This window comes from Podarcis erhardii (assembly GCF_964252035.2).
Source record: "Podarcis erhardii genome assembly, chromosome: 9".
Taxonomy (NCBI): domain Eukaryota; kingdom Metazoa; phylum Chordata; class Lepidosauria; order Squamata; family Lacertidae; genus Podarcis; species Podarcis erhardii.
Genome location: NC_138512.1, coordinates 16,429,701 through 16,451,906, shown reverse-complemented (window position 1 = coordinate 16,451,906; position 22,206 = coordinate 16,429,701).

The window sequence follows — 22,206 nt, the reverse complement described above, 5'->3', positions numbered from 1 at the left end:
TCTGTGCTTCTCTGCCACAGATCCAGTCATGTTGCAAAGTGGGGTCAGCACTCAAACGCATGACACACAAAGCTACGGGAGGCAGAAAGAGACCACAATTTTTGTAGGCGTTATGTGCCCAGCAGGGATTAGCAGCTTCAATTTTGAAAGCAGGGCCTGCTGTAGATGATAAATGAATTCTTTGGGATGGGTGTTTGCTACCTCATGCGAATCAACAAAGTAATGATGAACAGATTTATTTTTTTGTCCCCTAAAGCTATAGCAAATCGCGGCCTGTTTGCCTATGTTTCTTCCTAAAATCCTAGTTAGGAGTGTCAGCAAACATTTGTAATGATGCAACCTGGAGTTCTGCTTATGATTTATGCGGCTGCTTTTTGTTAACTTGTGAAGAAAATAATGAGGCCTTTGAGAATTAAGGCAAGGTGAGTCGGTGCCCTGATTTAGAGGATAAAAATTCTCCGGCTCTGTCGACCTAGTTTACTTTGCCTGTTTCTTTACATTCAGTTTACTTTTCATTTGATGATGAGGATGAGGATGATAAATCCAGGCCTGTTCCCCTTTCAAGTCAATTATAATTGTCATCCTAAAGTCGTAACCTAATTATTTTATTCCTTCACATGTTCACAGCCAATAGGGGTAAGGAAGCCTTGTGTGATATAGCGACTGAAAGGAACTAAGAGTTTTTCCACTCTGCATTTGCTTGATTTAAGAGGCATGTAAACATAATAGATGTGTTCTGGGGAAGAAGTGGTATAGATGACTTCAGGGCTCTGGAGCGTCAGAGACCAGAGAGAGTATATTACATATTCACAAACACCACTGCCAATAATGACAAGGAAAGGGATGGGCTTGAATTTTGCCTTCTTCCCTTGATACCAGTGTGCCAAGAACTACTTCGATAAATTGCCAAAGCCAACACTCTGTGATAACATAAGCAGTTACCTCGATACATGTTTCAAATCAGTTTTCTCCCTGGTTTCTTCCGGCACATTCTCTTGCTTTTAATCTAGGGTGCTCTGAAGATTGGGGCTGATGTGACTATTGTCCTTCTCTTGTTTCCATGTCACTACAACAGATAAAGGCACTTTGCACCTCAGCAAGTCAAGTGGCTACCCTTTTATAAGACTCTTGAAAGCACTTACTTATTTATGGAAATCCAAAGAATCTTCCTAACTATTCATCATTTATCTCATTACTATCCCACTGAAGATTTAAGCACACAAGTTCAGCACGGTGCCCCACTGTCTCCCATTGCACAGATCTCATTGACATGTATGCAGGGATCTCATTTCTACCTTAAAACTTAATAAAGCATGGGATAAAAGTGGAATATAAGCCCGCTCTTTTGTGTCTGTGTGTGCTTGAATGCAAGCAGATATGCAGAGTATATTGTTAGGCCAGCGTCTTCACAATGCGTCATCATCTCATAAAGGTATGAATGAGTTTTCTGCTTGACAGCTTGAAAAATTAGGACTGACACTGCAGAGAAAGGAAACAGAGAATCAAATAAAAAGAAGTCCTTTGCAAAAAAAGCGGAGAGAAAAAAGAGATTGCTGAGATTCTAAACTAAGTAGAAGGATATTCGGAGTTGAAATATAGATCAAGAGATGCAAATGGGAGAAATTGAAAACCATTGCTAAATATTTAGCAAAGTTAGAAACAGATTCAGTGGAAAGTGTATTCATAAGGGCAGGAAAGTAAGAAAAAATGTTTTTCCAAACTTCGGCTGACTCAGAGAAGACATGTATCTATTGCCAACCAGCGGGTGGATTTTGTCTTCAGATGTTTGAATGGATGTTGGTTTTGTTAACCATTTGGATGGATTTTTACAAATTTTCCCTCTATCTTGGGCTGTGCCATGTCAAGAAAATCAGATAAATTGCTGGATGCTAACTATATTGTAAACCCTTCCAGGAACGAACAGACATACAAACAGTAACAGTGTGACCACTAGCTACTGTGGCTTTGATAAGACTGTAGGGTTGCCAAACCTCTGGAAAAACCCAGACATGTCCTCTTTCTGGTGGGCCAATGTCCATCTGGGCAGATTTTACATTTTAAAGTAAATGTCTGAGTTTTTCGGACACGGGCTTGGTCTGTTCTGCATGCTGCAGCTGCTGCCAGCCCGAGCTGGGCTGTCCTCTTTTTTGCTCTTCAAGATATGGCAACCCTAATAACAGCATCACTGTAATTTTTAAATTCATTTATGGAAATAGTAGTTCCAAGTTGTTGTTGGATAATTTATTGTCCTCCTTTCACCCGCAAGCCCCGGGGGCAAGATACAGCAATTTGAAAATCAATATTAAAGGCGGTTAGAACAAATTGCAGTCAAAGGAATAGGTGCTGCACACTGCGGGGAAAGCACACTGGGTAAAAATCAGCAATCCTATTGTGAAAGTCTGTAAAAATTAAGAACAATTCTGAGGGCAGCTTTTGCTTCCAGAGTGTGGATGCACAATTAAAACACAACAGACCAGCAATTAGCTTCAAAAATATACAAAGGGAAATATCTAGCCAAAGTTAAGTCCCATTGATTAAAAAAAAGTTAAGCAAATGCTTTATTTTCAATAGTACTCAATGGATATTGTTGTTTAGTCGTGTCCGACTCTTCGTGACGCCATGGACAAGAGCACGCCAGGCACTCCTGTCTTCCACTGCCTCCTGCAATTTGGTCAAACTCATGCTGGTAGCTTCAAGAACACTGTCCAACCATCTCATCTTCTGTCGTCCCCTTCTCCTTGTGCCCTCCATCTTTCCCAACATCAGGGTCTTTTCCAGGGAGTTTTCTCTTCTCATGAGGTGGCCAAAGTATTGGAGCCTCAGCTTCACGATCTCTCCTTCCAGTGAGCACTCAGGGCTGATTTCCTTCAGAATGGATAGGTTTGATTTTCTTGCAGTCCATGGGACTCTCAAGAGTCTCCTCCAACACCATAATTCAAAAGCATCAATTCTTCGGCAATCAGCCTTCTTTATGGTCCAGCTCTCACTTCCATACATCACTACTGGGAAAAAACATAGCTTTAACTATACAGACCTTTGTTGGCAAGGTGATGTTAGAAGTGTTTAATTTGGGCTGAATTGTGCCCAGAATTAATATAATTTCCTAAATCTTGTATTTACCAACCACTCTCTGTGGGATAATATTGTTTGTTAGCTTTTGCCAGCCACAAAAACTTCAGACAAAGCCTTGTTACAGGAATGAAGTAAAACCACTCAATATTTTAGGGAAAGTTTTCGAGGAACATCCCCCCCATAGAACTACAATTCCCAGCATTCATTGGGAAGAGGGATTGACTGTTAAACCACCCTGAGGGGACCACCAGCTCTGTGATGGGAATAGCAGCTCTTACCACCCTTAACTAACTACTGTTCCCAGAATTATTTGGGGGATGCAGTAGCTGTTTAAAGTAGCACACACTGTTCTCAATGTGTAGTGTATAGAATTACAGAATCACAGTTAGAAGGGACCATGAGGGTCATCTAGTCCAACCAGGGCGAGATTTAGGTTAGATGAGGCCCTAAGCTACTGAAGGTAATATGTCCAGCTGTCCTTTGTCAACAACAAATAGTCACTTTTTTGTGCTGAATATATGCTCATTCCCCTATGTTGCCTGATCATCAGTCTACAAGCACCCTTTAATATTAGATTACAGGTACAACAGTTTTACCTACATTCAACTGTGGCGCACTGCAGTCTGCAGATGCATGCTAAATGTTGCCATGCAGCCAGTCCATGCAGAATTTAGTCACCCTTTATATAGAAATGAGCAAACGAGTGATATTTTAGGGAGCAGGCTAGCAGGTGGGGCCCATTACTTACATCATGGAAGCCTACACAACACAAAACACTGTTGCTGTATGTAGGTTTTATTTTATTTGTTTTTTTATCTTATATTTTTGGAAATGTACATCCAGTTTATTTCCTTTAATGGGGGGGGGGGGGACCAAGAGAGTGGGGCCCTAAGCTATAGCTTGTTTAGCTTATATGTAAATCCGACACTGAGCCCAACCACCTGCAATGCAGGAAATCTTTGCCCAATGTGAGTGGTCTTATACAGGGAACATTAGATCAAGTCGAAACCACCAAATTCTATGTATAAATCACTCAGATGGGTTCCTTTTCTGTCCCTAGAGGGCAACAGGGTGCAGCGCAGATTGCATGGCACACAGCTGTTCCCTTCAACTCCTTGCTTGCTTCTTCCTGCCTCCCATGCCTCTGTCGCCTGAAGCATCTGTCTTAATCTACCTAATGATAGGACCAGAACGGAAGCTACCTGGACATCAGGAGTCAGAGTAAAATGTAAGAGAGGCAGAATGAATGTCTTTGTGCAGAAAGCTAAATCCTCACGGTGAAGTTTTCATTTTCAGATGCTAATTAACATTCACACAACAATGGCTTGGATTTCTCTCCCCTCTTTTTCCTCTGCTTTAATTAATAACATCTGGGCATCTAGAAGCAAAACTGAAAGCACTAAATGTTCAGCAGCTAAAAAATTCTCTGTACCACTGGCAGAGATGACCGGCAGAATCCGTGACCAGAGGAAAGAGACAGTGGAGGAGGACTGGAAAAAATTTAAAATCTATCTTAAAAATTGTTGTAAAATTTCGGAATGTTAAGATGTCAAGGGATTGGATACAAAGAATTACAGCTATAAATTGAAATTTATAAAATAGAATTTTTTTTTTTTTTTAAAGAGAACTAAATATAAAAATGGGATGAAGAATTGCTAAAAATTTTAAAATATGGGTGCAGGGAAGGGGAGGTTTGGGGAAGTCGTGTTATGTTTATTTGTTTTTTGTTTATGTTGTAAAATCAATAAAAATTATTTTTAAAAAAAAAAAATAAAAAATTCTCTGTACCAGATGAGGGAACTGAGGAAGTGGCGGAAGCACTCGGGAGAATAGAAGTGATTTCTGCGAGAAACATTTCATGCCTTGTTTCTTCCCACAAAGGTGAGATGGCAGCAAGGAAGAAAGATGTTGAAGAGCAAAGTGAGATTCTGATTCTCCCCAGCTGCTTGGTGCCCAAGAATTCTCAGAAAGAAGACAAAGAAAGAATGAACAACCAGAAGAGATAATGGGGTGTGTGTGAGAGAGGGATTGCGAAGTGAACATGAACAGGAAAAGAAGGTGATAAGGGAAAATAGAGCTGCAGACAGGGGAAGAAAATAGGCATTACAAAATGTCTATTTTATTATATTCCCAGTGCAAGAATTTCATGTTTGGGGTTATGGATAAGTTTCCTGAACAAGCAGCATATTTGGAAAAAAACCCCACAAATGGCTAAAACCAGATGTTGCGTATTTAAGCTAATTGTGGATAGGAATATGCCTGGATTGTGCATTACAATATTTAGGAAGATATTTGTGCTGTTGAAATGGGAAGACGACGACAGCATGTGATTTTACAGTTTCCTTTTTGTGCTGATCACACTTCTGCATGTCTTTCCAAATCTGCTGCTTGGTATGTCAGACTACCATTTCAGAATCCTCACCCTCACTATGTGATCAGCATCACAAGTGTCAAATGGAGAAAAGCCTTTATAGCTCGTGATTCCAATCTATGCACTCCACCATAGTTGATGGACCCTCTTGCTAGATTTCTTATGAAGAGAGAGTTTTCCAGTGTGGATTTAATATGCCTGAAGATTTTTCCCACTACTTACTGGTTTGCCCAGTCTATGAGGACCTAAGAGCAGCCTTGTTCAGTGATTTAAATATCCCAGTTGAGAGATCGATTGGGTATCTGCAATTCTTAATTTTTCTTCCTCAGAGACAATCAGATGCTCCCTGCTGCAATAAATATTTCTAATGCCAAGGTCCTTTCTCAATTATTGTTTGGCATTCCAATTTGGATACAAGCATTTAATAGAGAAGTTGAGCAAATTCAAGTGACTTTTCTTTGTTAGATCCTTGGTGCCCCTAAATGCATAAGTTACTTAACCTTATGTGTTGAAACCGGTTAACATCTGATGGAAACCAAAGAATGGCTCACTACAATCAATCATCTCCATCTGGTACGCAGGCTGAGACCCTATCTGCCAGAGTGGTGTATGCTCTAGTTATCTCTCGCTTGAAGTACTGTAATGCGCTCTATGTGGGGCTACCTTTGAAGGTGACCCGGAAACTACAACTAATCCAGAATGTGGCAGCGAGACTGGTGACAGGGGGAGGCCGCCAAGACCACATAACACCGGTCTTGAAAGACTTACATTGGCTCCCAGTACGTTTCTGAGCACAATTCAAAGTGTTGGTGCTGACCTTTAAAGCCCTAAACAGCCTTGGTCCAGTATACCTGAAGGAGTATCTCCACCCCCATTGTTCTGCCTGGACACTGAGGTTTAGCGCTGAGGGCCTTCTGGCGGTTTCCTTGCTGCGAGAAGCCAAGTTACAGGGAACCATGCAGAGGGCCTTCTCAGTAGTGGCACCTGCCCTGTGGAACGCCCTCCCACCAGATGTCAAAGAGAAAAACAACTACCAGACTTTTAGAAGACATCTGAAGGCAGCCCTGTTTAGGGAAGCTTCTAATGTTTGACAGTCTATTGTATTTTAATATTTTGTTGGAAGCTGCCCAGAGTGGCTGGGGAAACCCAGCCAGATGGGTGGGGTATAAATAATAATTTATTTATTTATCATCATCATCATCATTATGCCTGGCTGAAAGTCTACTTTAGAACAACATCTAACTCCTTCTTAACCTTGAAGACCACATTTCATCTAGATGGCATAGAGCAGGCACATCCAACTTCTAAGAGACTGTGATCTACTCCCAGTATAAAAATGCTGGCTGTGATCTACCCTTGGAGGGGGGGAGGGGGGCAAGCCAAAGTTGTTGTTGTTGAGCTTTTTTTGAATCACACTTGTTGGACATCCCTGGCATAGAGCAATTCAAGATGAAATTCGTTGTTTGGGCATTGTTCTCGAGAGTCTTGAGGCATGTGACAAAAGTTACATATTTCAAATAATCCATCCATCAATAATAGTTGTGAGATCTCCAACTACTAAAAAAGCAAAGGGGCAAATAAGGCAGGGACTTTTTAGTGCTTACACTGTCATTGTGGAACTCTTCTTCCCTGGAGACTGTCAGCATTTGATGAGTTGGATAGCACTTCTATCGCTAATAGATTTTATCTGCTCTTGTCCTCTTGTCCTATTTGCTCTTATTTTTGTTTTTAGTTGACTTAAGATCATCGTCGTCCCCCCCTTTAAAATCCTGCTCCTAATTGATTTTAGTTTAAATTTGCTAACAGTGGTTTTGAATAGTTTTGATGATATTGCAATATGCTTTGGGGCGCCCTTGAGTTTGAAAGACAGGATATCAATAAAATAGACTATATAACAAAAGTCATTCTGCACCCATGTAATTCACAGGATCCATAAAATGTTTTCACTGGATTGTCATGAAAACACTTAACAAAATTATTATAAGATCATTTATTGCAGTCACGCATCATACCAGCTGGAGAATTCCTACATTGCCAGTGCTAGCTTTTTGTCACAAAGCCCCACAGTAAATTGCTTTTAGTTCAAACACTCTTGTTGCTAAGAGGACTATGAATTGTATAATTTTTTACCAGTGAAGCAAAGCATGTTTTCTGAGTGTCTGGCTTCTCAAATCCCCTGTGAAAGGGGAAAAATGCCATGTTTGTTGTATCTACATCTAAAAACTTGTATCCATGTGTGGTTTCTGAAGCAATATTTCATAGTAAGCTCTCCCAGGTGGGTAGCAAGTTCTGATCTTCTGAACATCCATCTAATTCAATCCAGTAGAGCATTTTAACAGATAAAATGTGCAATTAAAGCCTCTCTTTTTCAACTTCAACAATATTCAGTAATTGCCTCACCACTTTTCTTTCCTCCAAATTTGCTTAGCCACACAAAGTCTAGAAAATATCCCCTGGAAATGGCAAATGTTTCAGTATTATAAAAATCAGGAGAGATGAACTCAAAATCTAAGGTAAAAACTTTGCTTCACAGAGACCTGTTGTTGTTGTTGTTGTTGTTGCTGCTGGAATACATAGTTTGGATTTTAAAAAAAATATCTTCCTGGTGGTTGGGAGAAGAGGCGTGATATCACATTAAAAAATCTGACCAAGTTTCTGGTGCTCACTTTAGGTACAAATTTAAAGACTTGAGAAACTTGCTATTGTACATAATGGCTGCTGTTTATTCAGGGGTGCTGTAATGATTTGGAAACTGTTGCTAAGACATCCCTCTACATCTGGAAATTAGTTTGTGTTCCAAAGACAGAAAATTGCAAATAATTCGCATGCTTAATCTTCAGTATAAATTCAATGGATGATATTCAATCTAAGTTGTATTCAATGTGACTCAATTGATTTTAATGGGTCTACTGTGAGTATGCCTTAGTTGGATAGTTCCTAATAATATAATGAACATCATTGCTCTCTAGGATAGCATTCATAGCCCTTGATGTTCAGAAGAATTAGGAGTTTCCCCAAGTCACCAAACAGACTGTGGTGCATGCTCTGTTTATGTCCCGCTTGGAGTACTGCAATGCGCTCTACGTGGGGCTACCTTTGAAGGTGACCTGGAAACTGCAACTAATCCAGAATGTGGCAGCTAGACTGGTGACTGGGAGTAGTCATCGAGAAAGCCCTAAACGGCCTCAGCTCAGTATACCTGAAGGAGCGTCTCCACCCCCATCGTTCAGCCCGAGGTCCAGCTACGAGGGCCTTCTGATGGTTCTCTCCCTGCGAAAAGTGAGGCTGCAGGGAACTAGGCAGAGGGCCTTCTTGTCAGGAGTGCGTGCAGGAGCCAGGCCCTGTGACTGGTAGGGCCTTGCATGACTGGGTCCTTCTTGAGTTTGGCCTGGAAGGGCAAGGTGCAGCCGCACAGGTGAGGCTTGACAGAAGACTCGTAGCACCTGGTGGCAAGGGCCAGGAGGGGTATATAAGACCAGCATTTCCCTCTGGCTCTTTGCCACAGCAACACGCTACTCACTTAGCTGTGCTTTGGCTGCCTGACTCCTGGTATCCTGACTCTTGGACCCTTGGCTTCCTGACTCCTGGTATCTTGACCCTTGGACTCTTGGCTTCTTGACTCCTGGTATCCTGACTCTGGGACCCTTGGCTTCCTGACTCCTCGTTTCCTGACCCTGGACTGCTGATTCCTGCTTCCCGATCTCTACCCCGGTCCTGACATACCAAGCCAGGACTCCGACTGCCTGTAACCTGGACCGTGACACTTTTCAGTAGTGGCACCCGCCCTGTGGAACACCCTCCCATTAAGATATCAAGGAAATACAGTGGTGCCCCGCAAGACGAATGCCTCGCAAGACGGAAAACCCGCTAGACGAAAGGGTTTTCCGTTTTGGAGGCGCTTCGCAAAACAAATTTCCCTATGGGCTTGCTTCGCAAGACGAAAATGTCTTGCGAGTTCCTGTGGGTTTTTTCCCCTCCCCCCCCTTTTCCTAAGCCCTAAGCCGCTTATCAGCTGATCCGCTAAAAGCCGCTAAACCGCTAATAGCGCTAATCTGCTAAGCTGTCAATGGGCTTGCTTCGCAAGACGAAAAAACCGCTATACGAAGAGCCTCGCGGAACGGATTAATTTTGTCTTGTGAGGCACCAAGGTAAGCAACTATGTGACTTTTAGAAGACATATGAAGGCAGCCCTGTTTAAGGAAGTTTTTAATGTTTGATGTTTTATCATGTTTTTAATATTCTGTTGGGAGCCACCCAGAGTGGCTGGGGAAACCCAACCAGAAGAATGGGGTATAAATAAAGTGTTGTTGTTGTTGATAATAACCAACCACCACCACCACAACAACTAATTAATGGAATTTAAGCTTTTCTAAATGGCTATAAATTTGCCCTATGGGACTGGAGATACAATTGTTAAATCCATGTAAAATCCATGTAAAATCCCAAAACACCATTTACGTAAAATGTTACCACCTGAATATAACAATCCCTACATTTGCCAGAGGGAAACTCTTCTAAAAACTATTCATTGTTCATTTTTGTTCATACAGAGCTTACCTTGGGATGTTTAATTCACAGTAAATGCCTATTGCCAAAGTTAGTAACATCTTGTTGGGGAGAAAACACAGTTTGTCCTCAGTGCCCTTATGTTTGATCAAAGGAAATGAACAGAGGTATATAACAGGAAAGACAAATGATCCAAGGTCATTGGATAGGAAGAGATAACATATGCTGGGGCTTCCCTCTGTTGCAGAACTGAGTGATAGAACACAGGTCCAGACCAGACAGAGAAATATTAATGTAGTATTACAACTCATTCATCAGATTAGGAGAGTTTATGTAGCACCATGGACCACAATGGAACACTGGAAGATTTAAACAGAGCATCAATTTTAACTGGAATATATGCATTAGGAGGTATTTATGTAGGCTAACTGTAAGAGAGAAAAATCCCCAAAGTCAAGGGGGGGGGATCCTGATTCCAAGGGGTAACCAATGATTTATTAAGCAAGCAGATGGTCCTGATAAGTACAGGTGCTATCGCTCTGTGGTAGCTCATATAAGACATGAGGAACAGCTCACCTTTCAGCTAGCCAAATATCCCTGGAACAGTTGTTCAGAAAATTGTGGAGCTTTTTAAAAATGAGTCCAGATTTGGCTGCTTTGTGCCTGTTGACCATGAACTGCAATCCAAAGCATGTCTTCTAAGAAGTAAGTCACTTTGAACTGAGGTCAGAGTATTCTTCCCATAGAAGTAGAAATCTTGCTTTGCATATTTCAATGCGAGAGAGCCCTCCAGTGTAAGCAATATTACTCTGGCGTGGGGGTCATGGGAGGCTGCAAAACAGAAAGTGATCAAAGAGAAAAAATGTATAGCTGTTGAATTCATTACCACAGAAAGCATATCGATCATGTTATAAAGAACCAGATTGCAAATGCAATCCTAGGCTTACCACCTTCGCTATACGTCCTTTGAAACAAGAAGGCTTACTTTCCAACAGATCTTCTTAGGATCAAGGCATCAGATTATAATATTTGTTTTAAATCTCTCCAGATGCACAACCCATGTTTAGATGTTATGCCTGAACAGGGGGTGTAATCATAAGGAGAGGGTGCAGAGGACATTCTTCTGATGGCCTTGGCCCAGTATACGTGAAAGAGCATCTCCAACCCCATCGCTCAGCCCAGACACTGAGGTCCAGCTCCGAGGGCCTTCTGGTGGTTCCCTCTCTGCAAGAAGTGAGGTTACAGGGAACCAGGCAGGGGTCCTTCTCAGTAGTGGCACCCACCTTGTGGAACGCCCTCTCATCAGATGTCAAAGAAATAAACAACCATTGGACTTTTAGAAGACACCTGAAGGCAGCCCCGTTTAGGGAATCTTTTAATATTTGATGAATCATTGTATTTTAATATTCCGGTGGAAGCTGCCCAGAGTGTCTGGAGAAACCCAAACAGATGGACGGGGTATAAATTGTTGCTGTTGTTGTTGTTGGTGTTGTTGTTACTTAATGCTTCTATCAACGAGCACAAACAAATCCCCTGAACATTAGGAAATTTCCTGTCAGGGAGATGCATTACTCCAGTGCTGAAGGCAGCCCTGTTCATGGAAGTTTTTGATGTTGGATGTTTTATCACTTTATTATTATTATTATTCTGTTGGGAGCCACCCAGAGTGGCCAGGGAAACCCAGCCAGATGGATGGGGTATAAATAATAAATTAATATTACTACTACTACTATTACTACTGGTGTTCACTGTTCCTGTCCAGTCATAATGCCTTAATGGGGCAATGGTTTTGTACTTTTCATAGAAAGGAATGAGAAATCTCATTTAATTGTTTTGGGGCAAATGCCTGACCACAAAGTAAACCGAAGCCTGCCTGCCCATGTCCTCGGGCATGTGGTCTGCTCTTCAGATCATCATGTGATCAGCACAAGGTTTTAAGTTCATTTGAGTGAAGGTGTTTCAAACCTGCCCACGATAGTGAACAATGGCTTCTCAGGGTTTCCAACTGCATCAAATACACTTAGAGCCCCTCTAATACTTTTGCACTAATGGAATGAGTATCTGAAATGCATTTCATTGGCCTAGAAATGCTGAGGGCGGAGCTTGCATTCAAGGTCGTGCTCCCATTCCTGGTATTGCTTACTTTGTAGTCAGCTTACATATGGTGCAATTCCCTCTGTGCATGTTTTAGGCCAGGCAGAGGACAGTCAGATTAGAGTACCTGTTTGCTCTCCTGCTGAAAAATCTCTATATGAATTATTGTGCGGCCTTTGCTTCTGAAAGGTGTTTGGTTATTCCTTTACGCACAACATAAAATGGAGGAAAAGACAAACAAAATGCAGAGGATTGAAATATTTCAGACTGGATCCTCGTGAAGACCAATGTTGTTGCCTGCATCTTGGTAGTGTGCTGAGAACGTATCATTTGCTGCAGGCCATATTACTTAATTAGATGAGTAATGAATATTAAAAGTCATGCATCTTTGTTGTTAACTTTTCTTGAAAGAAAGATAAAGCAAATTAGATTAAACCAATAATGAAATAAAGCACAGTGAAACAAAGGCAACAAATTAAGGAGACTTTTTTTTAAAAAAACAACATGTCATTATATATTTACCACAATATTACATGCTGAAGATGGACTTCAGTTGTTCAACCAGAACCTTGGCTGATTGACATTTGATGCCCTCTTAAATGTGCAGGAGGGTAAAATTTTTGTTTGTTCTTATCTTTACTATGTATTTTGCATTTTTTATATTGTAATTTTATGATGTGAACCGTCCTGAGATCTATGGATATAGGGTGGTATGTAAATGTGTTTCTTTGTTATAATAATAATCCCTAGTCTGTTTCCTTTTAGTGATTTCACATTTCAAATCTGTATCTCAATCATATTTCTGTGGTTGGAATGGGGCTTAGCAAATTTATTTGTGGCATTAGCATTCATAGGCAACAGTTGAATTCATTTGTTTACTCTTTTCTTCCTTTTTCTTTTAAAAAGCTGGAGAGGGAGAGGGAGTCAGTCCTATGCAGACTTACTTGGAAGTAGGTCTCATTGCACAAAGTGGTAACTTACTTCCATGTAAAGATTCATAGCATCAGACTAGAACTAGTCTACTTATTTTTATTTATACCAGATTGCTATGACTGCCCTTCAACACCTGTTCCCAGCAAATAATAAAATAAAACATTAAAATGCAAGATACTAATTAAAAACAACAGCAACTTCACATTAAAGTACAGTATAAAACTTTATTTGGCAGAGAAAAATGGAAGCGATTAGCAGCTAAATCTAATATTACACCATTAGAACCTATTTTTGGTTTGTTTGAAATGCTATGTGTTTAATAAGACTGGATGAATAAAAAAGTATTTACTAGGTCTAGGTTTCTTTTGTTATAACTCATACATAATGGTCCTAATAGGATATTGTATATAAAGTACTTTGAACATTCAAATGTGCTACACAAACGCAGCATACTCAGTCCCACTGAAATAAATAGATTTGAGTAACTTAAGCCCATTGAGTAACTTAGGTCCAGAGTGGCTGGGGCAACCAAATAATAAAATTGTTGATGATGTTACAGAAGTATGTTCTGCTGCTTCTGACCTGTATGTTCTTTTTTGAACACAGGAAGAATAGGAAGTGCTTCCTCCCCACAAATACCAGGAAATGTAGAACAGAGTTATCAAAACAGCTTATAGGTTTGGGTTGATTATGTGGTGTATATGTTAAGGGGAATTTAAATTGAGTTGTTAATGTGATGCATAACAACTGGCAAATGTGCACATTTACTAGACCTATTATTATACATACTTATTATTAATATCCTTCCTTTGATAGGAAATTATGCACATTTCCTGGTCAATATACTTAAATCTCCAACCAGCCTTGCATAAGGTGCAAATCTACTGTATTTTGTACATTCTCTGGGCAATGTGCACATTCTCCAGAAATGTTCACAATGGCTAGTTGTTATACATATTAACTGCTCAATTCACATTCCCTTTAAGATATATTTATCTAATCAAATAAATAAGCTAGGGAGAAAAGCACATTCACACTTCCCTTAATTTTGACTCAGCTCTTTCAAGAGTCTCTGTAAAAAGCATAAATGAGGGGAAAGTGTGTATAAGATGCATATACAGCTGAAAATAACATAAAAGTGCATTATATTGGGGAAACTGCTTGCAAAATGTGTAGATCAGGCAAACTGCAGACAATAAATATCTATTAGGAAGAATGTGTACCAATATGCTGGTGAATTTTCATGAGGTCTTTTGAATCCATGCACACACTAATGTGGAGATGAATGTAAGACTGGAAAAATGAGAAAATAGATTTAAAGATTCTGCTCTTTCCACCAACACACAATCATTTGAACACCAGTAACTAGCTCTGGATACTGACAAAAAGCAATGTAAAGACTACTTATTTAAATTGGTTTTGAATGGCCAAGGAAGAATGGGGTTTTAATCAAAACAAATGGGAGTTCTGGAGTTTAATATTGTTCTATGAGTAAGTCTGTTTGTTTAACGAAATAGCTTAATGAAACTCACAAAGATGAACTACCAGTTGGTTAAAACAAAACAAAAATGACAGCTTAAATATGAAGTCCTGAAGATCTGCTTTTGTAAACAAAACAGGCTTATTTTCTCTCATACAGAAACTAATATGGTTCTTGCTAGAGAACTCAGTATGTCAGCAACATTGGATGCCATATAATATTATTAATAGAGCAGACCAGTGCTTTTTTCTGGGGGGATGCAGGGGTACTCACACCCCTAAATATTTTGTGAATTTACGTTTGGCCTCATTGAGGGGCAGTATTTCAATATGAGTAGGCAAATGAGAGTACTCCTAAACATTTTTTTAAGGAAAAGCACTGGAGTAGACTATTGAAATCAATGAACAAGACCATTGATTTCCATGGATCCACTTTGAGTATGACTTAGTTGGAAATTATCCCTTGTATTTGCTTATTGAATCTTCATTTCAAATCTGTAACAGAGATGGTCATCACTCACTTCACTAAAAAAAATATTTACTACATGGCAAGCAGGACAGATATGTCATTTGTTTGTGACAGCGGAAATCTGGTCATTGTCAAAATTTCTTTTTACTATAGGAAAGTGCAAATTTGTTTCTTTGTGGTATGTGTTGATTTTTCATGCTTTTCATTATTCCATTCCATTTTTACTTTAATCTGTGTTTTTTTTTTAAAAAAATAATACAAAAAAAATACCGTACATATCCAGAACATTATCATTGTTTATTAATTAAAAGATGAAGGAAAAAGTGAATACTGACCACATTAACTTGCCTGATTTATGTTCCTGACCACAGATGGTCATGCAATATGCAGCAGTTTCTGTTCCCATGTCCACTTAAAGTGGAATTCTTCATCATCTGAACTGTAGTCAACCACTGTCTTCCACCATTGCCCAGTATGACTGAAGAGGGATTGGATTGGATTGATCTTTATTACGGCCATTGGCCCGTCACACGACTGTTTCATATCAACATAATATACTTAAACCTCCAAATTTAAAATCGCTAAAACTTACAAAAGACAAACAGAAGCCAAAGCAGAACCAAAAACAAGGACCACCATCATACATTACAGTAAATTTGTAACCTAAACATCGCCCTCTGCTCATAAATTAATCAAGGATATCAATGGTGATATCACCTAATTACATCCTAAAACATAGATCATGGTTTAAAGGGATTATCCGAGCCACACAGGAGTCCGTTTCTCTTCTTTAGGGATAGGACGCTGATCAAGAATCTGGCAACCATGAGTGATCTTAGGGGGTCATCATCAATTAGTAGATATCTCACTTTGGCTTCAATCGTATCATCGGTAATTCCCTTTAGATATTGAGCAAGAAACTTGCTCCTGGCCGGTAAGTGAAAAGCACAGTCAAGAATTATGTGATGCAACGATTCCGGTGCCCCACAATTACAATCACATAAGAGCGATATCTGTCCATTGGAGAATCTATTTCTCAGCACGTTCGATGGGAAGGTGTTGAATCTTGCCTTTACAAAGGCATATCTATGAGCTGAAGAAGTTTAGGAATTCAAATAGTTTGGGAGCATTAAGAGGGGTAATAAACCGAGATTTAGAGGTGAGCAGGTACCATTGCCCAAGACCATTTTCTGCTGCAAGTCCATCTCCTCTAGTTTACAGGTTACTGTTCTTTTAGCTGGAACTATGTCCTGCTCTAGTAATTTGGATGGGGAAATTCCCATTGCCGTAATTTTCAGCTGTAAATTTTTTACCCATGGGCTCTGGAAATCATCTCTCCACATACATTGTATCAAGTACAAGTTTGGGAGATTGTGCCATAGAGATAACCAGTGACAAAGTATGTGCTTCCACAGAGCGTTTTCCAGGGATACAGTATTAAGTTCCATGCGTAACGCTGTATTACTTACACAGTTGGGCAGTTTCAATATCCCTCTTAAAAACTGGTTTTGAATAACCTCCAGGTGAGATAGGTTGACAAAAGTCCCCCAAATTGAGATGGCATAAGCAATTGTTGGGATCACCTTGGCCTTGAAGACTTTCAACGCCGATGGGATATGAAGAGCCCCATCGGTGAAGAAGAATCGCAAGATCGCCCAGGAGATAGCTTTGGCTCTATTTGTAACATAGGCTACGTGGGCCTTCCATCTAAGGTTATGTTGTAACCAAACTCCCAAATACTGGAATCTATAGACTTGTTCGATGACTCTCCCATCAATTCTCCAATTATGGAGTTTCTGGCTCTTTGAGAAGATGAGGATCTTAGATTTTCCATAATTAATTGTAAGGGAATTTGCGTTACAATATGATCCAAAAAATTTTAAGGCCCTCCTGAGACCTACTCTAGAAAAGGAAAGAATGACTGCGTCATCCGCATATAGTAACAAAGGGCAGCGATAAAGTGCTAGGCGGGGTGTATGAATCCTTTTTTGGGCCTCTATTAGGGGAGTCCTCATGTCGCTTATGAACAGATTGAACAGGAGTGGAGCCAATAACAACCCTGTCGGACACCTCTGTTAATGGGAATTGAATTGGTGAGATCACCCTCCGGGGTGAATCTCACTCTAGCCGCTGAGTTCACATGGAGTTTGATTATTAGCCAGAGAAGCCTTCTGTCGATGCCCCAGCGGGTGAGTTTTTCCCAGAGGATGCTCCTGGGGATACTATCGAATGCTGCCTTTAGGTCAATGAATGCCACACAGAGTTGACCACCCTTTGGGGTGGAGTATTTCCAGGCAAGATGCTGTAAAATTAGAATATGATTAATTGTTGACTGTTTTGGGCGGAATCCAGCTTGTTCGGGCCCAATTAATTTTTTCTCTTCGGCCCATTGGGTGAGTCTGTTCAACAGGGAGCGGCATACAGTTTCCCCACTATTGAGAGCAGACTGATGTTTCTGTAATTCCCCGGGTCATCTGGTGAGCCCTTTTTGTGGATTGGAACAATAACAGCGTCCTTCCATACTTCCGGGATCTTTCCAGAGTTGTTCATGGCATCAAAGATGGTCGCCAGGACTTTGGCCCACCAGTCCGCGTGGTATTTTATAGCTTCTGCCGGGATCAGGTCTGGCCCAGGCGCTTTCCGTGTTTTGAGTTTAACGATCAAGTCATGGATGTCTTCCGGATCGGTGGGGGGCCAGAGGGGAAGCTGATCTTGAGATTCGTCTCTTGTGTTAACAATACAGTCAGTTGTGGCAAAGTAATTTTTTAAGTAAGATTCCCAAACTGCGGCGGGAATGATAGTTAGAGGGTATCTTTTAGTTCTTTTATTTACCAGGAGCCAAAATTGTCTGGAGTTCCGTGATGATGAGGCTTCTATAATTGCCCGCCATTGATTCGCTTGCCATTCCAGTCTGGCTCGCTTTTGAATTTGCTTGTAGGCCGATTTTGCTTGGAAATATTCTTTTGGCAAGACCGTTGCCCCAGAGGCTTTATACTCTTTGTAGATGTTACCATGACTGAAGAGGGAACAGCCTATCTCTTTGTCCTGGAGCAGTGGCAAATTTACATATAAGCTAAACAAGCTATAGCTTAGGGCCCCACTCTCTTGGGGCCCCCTAAAAAAATTAAAGGAAAAAAACCTGGATGTACATTTCCAAAATATAATATGAAAAACAAATAAAATAAAACCTACATACAGCAACAGTGTTTTGTGTTGTGTAGGCTCCTATGGTGTAAGTAATGGGCCCCGCCTGCTAGCCTGCTCCCTAAAATATCACTCGTTTGCTCATTTCTATATATAGGGTGCCTACAGACTGCTAATTATATTAGTAGTTTGCATCATATATTTACACTCATTATTATTTCATGTTATAGCAAGTTTTGAGAGACTAGATTATGAGTCTTTATAAATTGTGTTTCTAAAGGAACTTTTGTTATTGCCCAATGCCAATGTGTTCGCATTATTGAGTTTGTTATGAATAAAAAATCATTTTAAGTTAGAGTTTAATAATTATTTCACTATTAATATACTTACTTCTTCTCAGTTGTATTTCACTATTAATATAAAAGGTAAAGGACCCCTGACAGTTAAGTCCAGTCGCAAACGACTCTGGGGTTGCTGCACTCATCTTGTTTTACTGGCCGAGGGAGCTGACGTTTGTCCACAGACAGTTTTCCTGGGTCATGTGGCCAGCATGACTAAACCATTTCTGGTGAATCAGAGCAGTGCACGGAAACGCCGTTTACCTTCCTGCCGGAGTGGTACCTATTTATCTACTTGCACTTTGACATGCTTTTGAACTGCTAGGTTGGCAGGAGCTGGGACCGAACAACGGGAGCTCACCCCGTCGCAGGGATTCAAACTGCTGACCTTCTGATCAGCAAAGTCCTAGGCTCTGTGGTTTAGACCTCCAGCGTCCACTATTAATATACTTCTACTTAATTGTATTTCAGTTCAACAATTACTTTGATAAAATACATATTTTGTTACGTGCAAATGGCTTTAGATACCTATTAGGTCTATAAATTACCAGATAGCATATATTCAACACAAAAAACAATGACAATTTGTTGTTGACAAAGGACAGTTGGATATATAAAGGGCCCCATTACCTTCAGTAGCTTAGGGATTGATCAAACCTAAATCCAGCCTGGACCCGGACCCCTTCAAACCCAGAACTGGCCTTGATGAGCCACTTTCAGGCAACAGTCAGTACACTGCTATACTTCCTTTCATCTTAGGGCCAGCTTTCTCATTTTGTTGATGCTGGCATACAAATAAATTGCAGTACTTAAGTCCTATTCAAGCCTTTGTTGCCTTTAACAGATAGCAAATTTGGATTCACGGGCCTTGCCTATGATTCATAATGGTTCAATTTGCTTTTTATTGGATGCGCCTTTGCTGAGTTCAGGTTGTGTAATTTGCTTTAATTCAGTTCACCTTCATTTAATTCATTTACTGCTTTCATTTAATTTGTGGAAATGAAAGTAAGACGGACACAAACCAATTTAACAACAGCCACGTTTTCAAAGTGCTTTCCTTATTCCATCAACTAGGAAGAAACATGGTCTGATCATGTAGTCAGGCATGCATTATATATGGAAATTTTATAATTTATAAATTAATGCAATTCAAAATGTCATGTCATTGACGCTTCCCTGTTGTGATGTTTCTATTCATATCATTTCAAATTGGCTCATCTTAGGTTATGGCTCCGGTGTAAATTGTTACCAGTCCCCCCCGCCCCCATGAAATTATCACACTTCAAGGAAACTTGAAGACTCCCCATTTTTCTTCAGTGTTAATTCTTCATCCATGTTTGTACTACCTTTCTTTCTAATAAAAATCAAATAAACAAACAATAAACCAGAATACTAGAGAATAGGAATCATTGCAAGGACAGAATAATGTGATTTGATAGAGGTGGTGCATTTTGCAGGTATGTTTGCTGGCACGGGGTGACCTTCCCATGTTCCTCCATATAAAATTATTCCCTCATAGTAAATCCACATATAAGGAGAGGAGACACACTTAACACCCCCCCCCTACTTCACTACATTCAAGAAACATTTATCTGGGGAGCAATAAAACTGTGACACATCTAAGTATTAAATAGTTAAACATTATACCAGCTACAGTAAAGGGACCCCTGGCCGTTAGGTCCAGTCATGGATGACTCTCGGGTTGTGGTGCTCATCTCGCTTTACTGGCTGAGGGAGCCGGCGTACAGCTTCCAGGTCATGTGGTCAGCATGACTAAGCCGCTTCTGGTGAAACCAAAGAAGCGCACGGAAACACCATTTACCTTACCACCGGAGCAGTACCTTTTTATCTACTTGCACTTTGATGTGCTTTTGAACTGCTAGGTGGGCAGGAGCAGGGACCGAGCAACGGAAGCTCACCCCGTCGTGGGGATTCGAACCACCGACTTTCTGATCGGGAAGCCCTAGGCTCTGTGGTTTAGACCACAGCTCCCAGTTAATACATTGAGCTTGGTTGTGGGACTTAGATAGTGGAATGGGAGATCAAATAGACTCAGTCTGCATGCTTACCTGAAAGAAAGTCCTATTGAACCAATGGGTCATGCATAGTCATTATCATCATCATCATTAATATTTATATACTGCCCTATACCCGGGGATCTCAGGGCAGTTCACACAATAAAATCAAAATATAAAACCACAACATACCTAATAAAAATGAAAACAACAACCCAACAGCCCCCCCCCCACAAAAAACACATTTTAAAAGGGCATAGGATGTAAATTGGATCAACCAAAGGCCTGGCTAAAAAGGAACATTTTTGCCTGGTGCCTAAAGGTGTATAATGAAGGTGCCAGGCGAACTTCCCTGGGGAGAGCATTTCACAGACAGGGAGCCACTGCAGAGAAGGCCCATTCTCGTGTTGCCACCCTTCGAACCTCTCAAGGAGGGGGCACATGAAGGAGGGCCTCAGAAGATGATCTCAGGGTCTGGGTACATTCATATGAAAAGAGTTGGTCCTTGAAATATTATGGTTCTGAGCCGTTTAATGTGGTAGCTCCGGTGAGCAACCTGGCCGCTGAATTCTGCACCAACTGAAGTTTCCGAACCATCTTCAAGGGCAGCCCTGTGTATAACGCATTGCAGTAATCTAACCTTGAGGTTACCAGAGCATAGGCAACAGCAGTTAGGCCATCCCTGTGCAGATAGAGGCATAGCTGGGCCACCAGCCAAAGCTGATGGAAGGCACTCTGGGCCACTGAGGCCACCTGAGCCTTGAGTGACCCCAAAGGACCCAGGAGTATCTTCAAGCTACGAACCTGCTCCTTCAGGGGAAGTCTAACCCCATCAAGAAGAGCACACATATGTATATGTGTGGAATAGGACTGTATTTGCATGAACGCTAAAATGTGTATCGGTCTGGTTGATATGATTTCCCCCTCACAAAGTGCGAAGAAGTTGTGTAACAGAGGCTTTCATGGAACCAGATGTTCACACCAATGGATAGCCACATCTTAACCACGAGAGAATGAGACTCTAGAACCAACCTGGTATGGTGCCCTATAGTTGTTATCCCAGCTGCATAAATGCCATTTTTTCTGGGAGTAGATCCATTGCAGAGAGGTTAATGGTTAGCACTGATGCATGCAGTCAATCCTTGTATAGACAAGAGGGTCATTTAATGGTTTAACAGTTACCTCAGCAGTGTGAAAGTTGCCTGCATGCCTAGTGAAATACATAAAGATTCTCCTAAGACTCACCATACCATAATAACATCAGGTTGGATGCAGATTTGCGTCTGGATTTCAACCAAAGTCAAATCCAAGTCAAGTATTTAGATTCTGTACCCCCATCATTTAGCCCGGACACTGAGGTCCAGTGCCAAGGGCCTTTTGGCGGTTCCCTGCCTGCGAGAAGTGAGGTTACAGGGAACCAGGCAGAGGGCCTTCTTGGTAGTGGTGCCTGCTCTCCCACCAGATGTCAAGGAAATAAACAACTATCTGACTTTTAGAAGACATCTGAAGGCAGCCCTGTTTAGGGAAGTTTTTAATGTTTGATGTTTTATCGCTTTTTTATATATATTCTGTTGGGAGCCGCCCAGAGTAGCTGGGGAAACCCAGCCGGATAGGCGTAATATAAATATAAATATAAATATAAATATAAATATAAATATAAATATAAATATAAATATAAATATAAATATAAATATAAATATAAATATAAATATAAATATAAATATAAATATAAATGCTGTTGATGTTTTTACTATTATAGCACCAAGCCATCTGAAGGCAGCCCTG